The sequence below is a fragment of the Podarcis pityusensis genome (genome assembly GCF_964106645.2).
Source record: "Podarcis pityusensis genome assembly, chromosome: 7".
Lineage (NCBI taxonomy): Eukaryota > Metazoa > Chordata > Lepidosauria > Squamata > Lacertidae > Podarcis > Podarcis pityusensis.
The window spans coordinates 32929201-32935200 of record NC_138031.1 but is presented as its reverse complement, the minus strand read 5'-3'; the positions used below and the strand labels follow the sequence as shown (position 1 = coordinate 32935200).

General features: G+C 41.3%; 1 long non-coding RNA gene across 4 annotated transcripts; it reads right to left on the bottom strand.

Annotated features, from left to right (window-relative positions):
- Positions 1–580: 580 nt before the first annotated feature.
- LOC308481373 lies at positions 581–5989 on the bottom strand. Of its 4 annotated transcripts, none has more exons than XR_013988597.1 (4): positions 4920–5989; positions 4764–4829; positions 4279–4326; positions 581–684 (listed from the first exon to the last, which is right to left on the bottom strand). It is a non-coding gene; the product is annotated as an uncharacterized lncRNA (long non-coding RNA). The 4 variants fall into 4 exon arrangements; XR_013988598.1 differs by having other exon boundaries at positions 4931–5989; XR_013988599.1 differs by having other exon boundaries at positions 5550–5989.
- Between the last annotated feature and the right edge of the window lie 11 nt (positions 5990–6000).

The window sequence follows — 6000 nt, the reverse complement described above, 5'->3', positions numbered from 1 at the left end:
CATAATATTAATCCAGCAGCATGAACAGACAGTACAAATAAACAGTTATGACAAATGGCTGACATAAGTAGCTAGCAAAGGCCTTGGTAAACAGCTATGTTTTCAGTATTTGCTGAAACAGCATTAATGGCAGCAATGGTGCTACCAACTGGAAAGAGTACAGATACATATGCAACCTATTACAGGTGTCTCTTGTGTATTGGCATAGAAAATGTACTTACTTAGCTAACACCATTAGGCAGGGGCATTTTATTTAATTTAGTTAACCATTTAAATATGCACAGTAGGCTTAGAAGCTGTTCTAATAACAGCAGTTGACTTTCTCTATAGCAACCCGAAAGGGGTTATAGTGTACTGCAAATGCCTACAATATTTTTAAAAAGATAAATTCAAATGGGAGAAGCACATGTAAAGATTCAAGCTGCTGCACACAATCTGATGTTGAAGGGTCTATTTAGGTTTGTTTCATTGCCCCACCTAGTGGTTAACACGTACAATTCAACAGCCGTTCTATATAACAAAATGTCAAAACATGTCTAACAGTTTCTTACTGAATGTAAAGATAAAACCTATCATAAGTGTAGTAAGAAACCAGAATGACACAAATCTGTCTGGAATTACAGAAATTTTGAGTTGTTATTTTTCTTTCTCTTTTGATTTCAGTCTGTCATTCTGCTCATGGAGCTTTTCCATAAAAGCACATGAAAAGTAAAAAAAAATAAAAAATGAAATCAGACATTGCTGTGTTCATAAGTAGGGAAAGAATTCAAGCCCAGGCTTAATGCATTATTTAATCAGGCATACTCTATAAAACTTTCCAGGGATGCTGGCCAATTGTTAGCAACTTTTGACCCTTATTTTGGCTTCATTGGATCTTGGCACTCTGGCAACAAGCAAACCAATGGGACTCTGATTTCAGAGGAGCTCAGCCACTCCTGAAAGGTGATTTAAAATATCCGGAAGTCAAACAACAAACTTCTTAAAGTATAGTTCAAGGGGGATGTAGATAGAACCACCAAGTAAGGGGAGCATACAGCCTACAGCTGTATGTGGGTGCAGAGTCGCCCTCCCCATTTACTTCATGGAGGTCAATGATTGGAAGCTGGAGACATGGTCCCACTGCCTCTTCCATGCACTGGCTGTGAAGACTCCTTGTGATTTCTGGGTATTACTCAGCATGGGAGTGGAAACAGGAGGGACGAGAGATCAGAGCATGTCATCATGAACAGCACCCATGCCCACAACTCCTGCACTCTCACTCTTTAGTCCAGTTCTCTGAAAATCTGGCAGGGGATGTGATTCAAATTCTGCTGAGAAGTGTCGCTGGGTCAAAATAGGTGTATCATATCTGCTGGACCTCCAAACAAAAGTCATGCAGTCAATGATACCAAAGTGGCCAGACACCAGGGAAGCATTGCTATAGGGTTGGAGAGGTAGTCTGGATAATATCTGTGGGTCCCTTCCAAACCTGTGATTCTGTATCTGTGAGGTTAGAATCTACAAAAAGAAACCTGATTGCTGAACCAATCAAACCAGTTCCATAGCTGACCCAGGTAAGTGCCTCTGTTAGCATCCTAATGGGCCATGTTGTGATGGAGACAACTGAGGCATGATGCATTCTCTCCACCCTGTCATCTGGCTGGAAGTGACATCATCTTGAAGTTAGGACAATTGCAGAGCTCGTCCGTGTATGATTGATGCTGGAAGCAACAGAGGCACAGAGAGGTTTGACTTCCTCTCTGTGTTGAATCCAAAGCTATGGAAACTAATGGGGAGGCACAACCTGTTTTAGTCCCAAAGGCCAAATAGAAAGGCCCAGGAGGCTGCATTTGGCCTCCAGGCCTGAGGTTCTGCATCCCTGACCTCCAGCCTCTAGCTTTTAAAACAAATATATACCTCTTGCTATTCTGGGAACTGCCCCCAAAGTAAGCAAGCAAACAAAATGCAGCCACACTGGTTTTTGTGGTCAGATAGCTGTTACAAGGTTGTGTACTGTTACAATGGCAACTCCTCTCACCGCTTTGTGTTGGTAACACTGGCATAGAATGTATCCTATTTTGCACCTGTTTTCAATTAGAAATATAAATCTCTACCCTAGTGTAGCAATGTTTGACTTATCTCCAGTCAATTAGACATAGCTGAGTTTAAAGTTCCATTAGGTGTTGCCTTTTTTACATACTTGGGCCTTCTAGAGGTGTTAGGTTCAGGTCCCGATGGCCTTATAAAATGCCCAAGCAATCCCCACCCCCTTTTCAACAAATAATAAACTGGTTTTATTGACTTTTTCTCATTTTGATATGTTAAATTTATCTATAAATCCATGGGAAATGCAACATTTGCTCGCATTTTATTTCTCTTCTGTGCAATATAAAAGGAACTAATAAGCCAGGTTGGTCTTTCTGTTGCTTTGACAACAGATTTAACTGATTTAATGAAAAACAAAAGTTAAGGGAGAAAAAAGACTTATAATGGCTTCTATTTTTGGCAATTTTGTTATTGTAATTTATGAAACCAGGAACTGAAGGTTTGCAAAGTGAGAACCCTGCAGAAGACAAATCAAACATTGCATAGATCAGCAAATTTTAAGAAACATTCAAAGGTCAAACATATAAGCAAGAAGCAAGTTAGTAAAAGAAAATGTATTGGGCTCTGGATGCTAACACACATGTGCACACCCAGCAGGAGAGTGGAAAGAAGAGAGGACCATTTATCTGGGTAGACAGTGAAAGGTGTTCCTTAACATCAGCTTCCTTCTTGTCCTCTGCCTATGGTACGTTTGCAGGAGAGTTTGGCTCCTAGAGAGGTCAGCCAGTTTGACTCAGCAGTTTGTCAGCAGACACCTCTGCCTGATGTCATCATCAGGTTTCTGGTGACAAGGACTTAAAAGGAATCCTGTTTGGCAGGATGGACCCACCAGTGGCAGGGTCACCACCAATAGCTTGTAGTCCTCCTATATTCATCCTTGTCACTGGAGGTCCAGGTAACTGACTAGATTATCCTCAGGGTCCCTTCCAACTCTACAGTTATATTAATTGTGTATTGTCCCTGTACTCTGGAACACCCCTTCCCTTTGTAATACACAAAACATCATCCATTAGTTGCTTCAGAGATGTATATACATCTTTTTTCAGGCTTTCACTGACCCTTAAGATTTGAGCCTGTTATTTCTAGTTTTCTGTCTTTATATCTGTTTATATAATACTGTTGTGAGTTTGGGGGTTTAGCCTGCACGATACCCAAGTCCCTTGTAATTCCTGGATCCAGCAAGGGTTAAAATCTAATGGATTTGTTCCACTGTTGAATGGGTCAGGCAAGTCCCTTTGTGAGAGAATGGCCATAGTTACCATCTAAGTATGTTCCTTATTATAACAAAGTGGGTTGCTGTATGCCAGAGAGCAAATGGGTGGTAGAAAGACAAAAGCCAGAGTGTGAGACAGCTGAGCTAGAAGCAGGCAGAAGCTAGAGAGTGAGAGCTAGAAATTAATGAGACTAGGTAAGCAAGACAGGAAAGGTAGGGTGTTAAATATAGATATACTTTGTAGAGAAAAGCAGACATACAGAATGACCAGTAATCTCAGGGTAGTCTATTTCTGCAAAAATGTCTTACTTTTACAAACACTTTGCTCATCGTTTCATAAACAGTTGCAAAAATACTGTACACAGACTGCTGTTTTGTCCACAGCTTGACCACAAGATGTAAAAGCATGGTGTATTGTTGGTAATTCTGTATTTGCATTTCTGTACCCAGCATCCCTATTTTTGACATCTTTCTTACATTTCCTCTTCCATTAACCTTAGTTGAACCTTTAAGTGCCAATGCTTTGGACAAAATCCCCATCTATGTAGACTTCTTGTACTGTTTGTTTCGGCTTTACTGAGCCAGGATTCTAGAGTGTCACCCGTTGTGTAACTGAGAATCTAGTATGCTGTGTCTCCTCTCCACAGAGGTGGTTGTCATCAATGAACCTGTTGTATTTCAGACAGTGTATCAAATTTGCCGTCCTATTCTCTCATCTTTTCACCTCTTGGCTGAAGGGGTATGCTTTTGTGTTTGTGGCGTGGCTTTTCAAGCTCATGCCTCCAGTCACACATACACAAATGCATAGCTTTTAGTGCACATAAATATTTTCAGTATTCTCGATATGGCCAATTTTTTGCACACAAGTTCCAGAATATTGACTGTGGGGCAACTGGGCTATGTGGCTAATCCTACAAAGAAAAGCAATCATGAATATCAAGACAGCCAGATGGTAAATTTCTGGTTGTGGCACATTTTACCTTGAATTGCAGAATTATGCAGAGGGAGGGTGTGGAATCCTGTGTTTCCTATGAAAGGACACAAACCAGTTTTTGACAAGACAGCAGTGTCATGATTTTTGTTAGTATTCATCAGTCTGTCCTTGCTTAGTCTTGTGCCAAAGAAGCAGCTAGGAATTTATTTGAAGTAGAAATAAGATATTCTCTCCCCTTTATGCTGTTTTCACTGGTGGTATATTTTTCTGATGGGAAAGTGGTTTAACATACATTTACTCCCACCTGCAACATGAAGTGGCACAGTTCAGAAAGACCTTTACTGCGTGAATGTGCTGAATGTATAAACTGAGATTTAGATGTACACCACTTTTGAAGGAATGATTTGTGCTTTTGAAATCCTTATATTATGACTGTGTTCCATTCAGCAGCTGATGTTGTGACCTTTTTTTGTCCTAGTTTGTGCTAGAATTGTCACAACATTATTTTTAAAAGGAAATCATGGAACTTACTTTATTTGCTTCATGGAATCTATAGCATTGCATAACTTTAGCGTTGCAATGGTTCCATGGTGTTGTCTGAAATAAAGGACAGTCCCTTTTAACATTATAAAATAACTTCTACGGATTAACTTCTCCCACTCGTAGTAAAACAGATTAGAACCTCACATTGACATTACCACTTAGGGTGTGTGGACAGGGCAGCACTGAGTAAACAGTGCCTTTGCTGTTCCTGCAGCTGTTCTCCTTTCCTATTGATGGAATCCTTATCATTCCAGAACTCCTACCCTAACCTTCTCTTGGTGCTTGGATGAAAAATCAACCAACTCAAACACTTTGAAATAAGCTGTGAAACAACCTGGGAATCCACACAGTTGCTGAAGTACCAGCAATTATGTGGTGTAGTAGTAGTAATAATAATAATTTATTATCGACTTATTTGACAATGAAATCATCTCCTGGAGTGCTCTTTGCGAATCCTCTGCATGCCAGTTTACTCAGAGAGAATCCCACCAAATAAACCAAGCAGCAGCAGAAGCAGATTACATTAGCATGCATGACTAAGGGTTAAACTGTCACTTTTATTTTGAAAAGCTCCAAAGTTACTTCATGATGATTAAGCAACATGCCACAAAAATAGTGAGCATGTATTTGAATCCACAAGGCATCGGACTAGACCTTGAGCCAAACAGAAGAGGCGTGTGAGGAAAAATTAAGATGTGCACTATTAATCCAAAACCTTACTCTTGGTTATATAGTCTTAGAAAGGGTGTGGCTATGGGAATAGTGTGCCTTCACCACTGTTCCTAATACCCAGCATTAAAGGTGAGAACCGCCACATTCTGGGTCCAAGGGCAATTCCATCTGAGTCAACATGGACTACGATGAAACTCTTTTAAGACTTTGCGATGCCCATGAAGTTTGGGATTTTGCCGTAACAAGACTAAATGCAGCTCCCATTCCGGGCCTTGGCCATGGCGGATGCTGCCTCTCCCTATCAGCCTTTCTGATTGCACATGGCAGAAAATCAACAGGGGAGGCTTTTTCCAAAACAAAAGAGGGCAGCAGCAGATGGCTTCGCCTGTTGAACGCCTGCCTTGCAGAAACAGTTGTCGGAAGCCGAGGGAACCCTCCTGGCAGCGGGGAAGAGAAGGCACTCGACGGGCCATTTCAGCTGCGGCTTCCCTTCAGCTTCAAGGCCCAGAGAGCGCCCTCGCCGCCGCCCCATGAAGGCCAGGCCTCGCCTCTT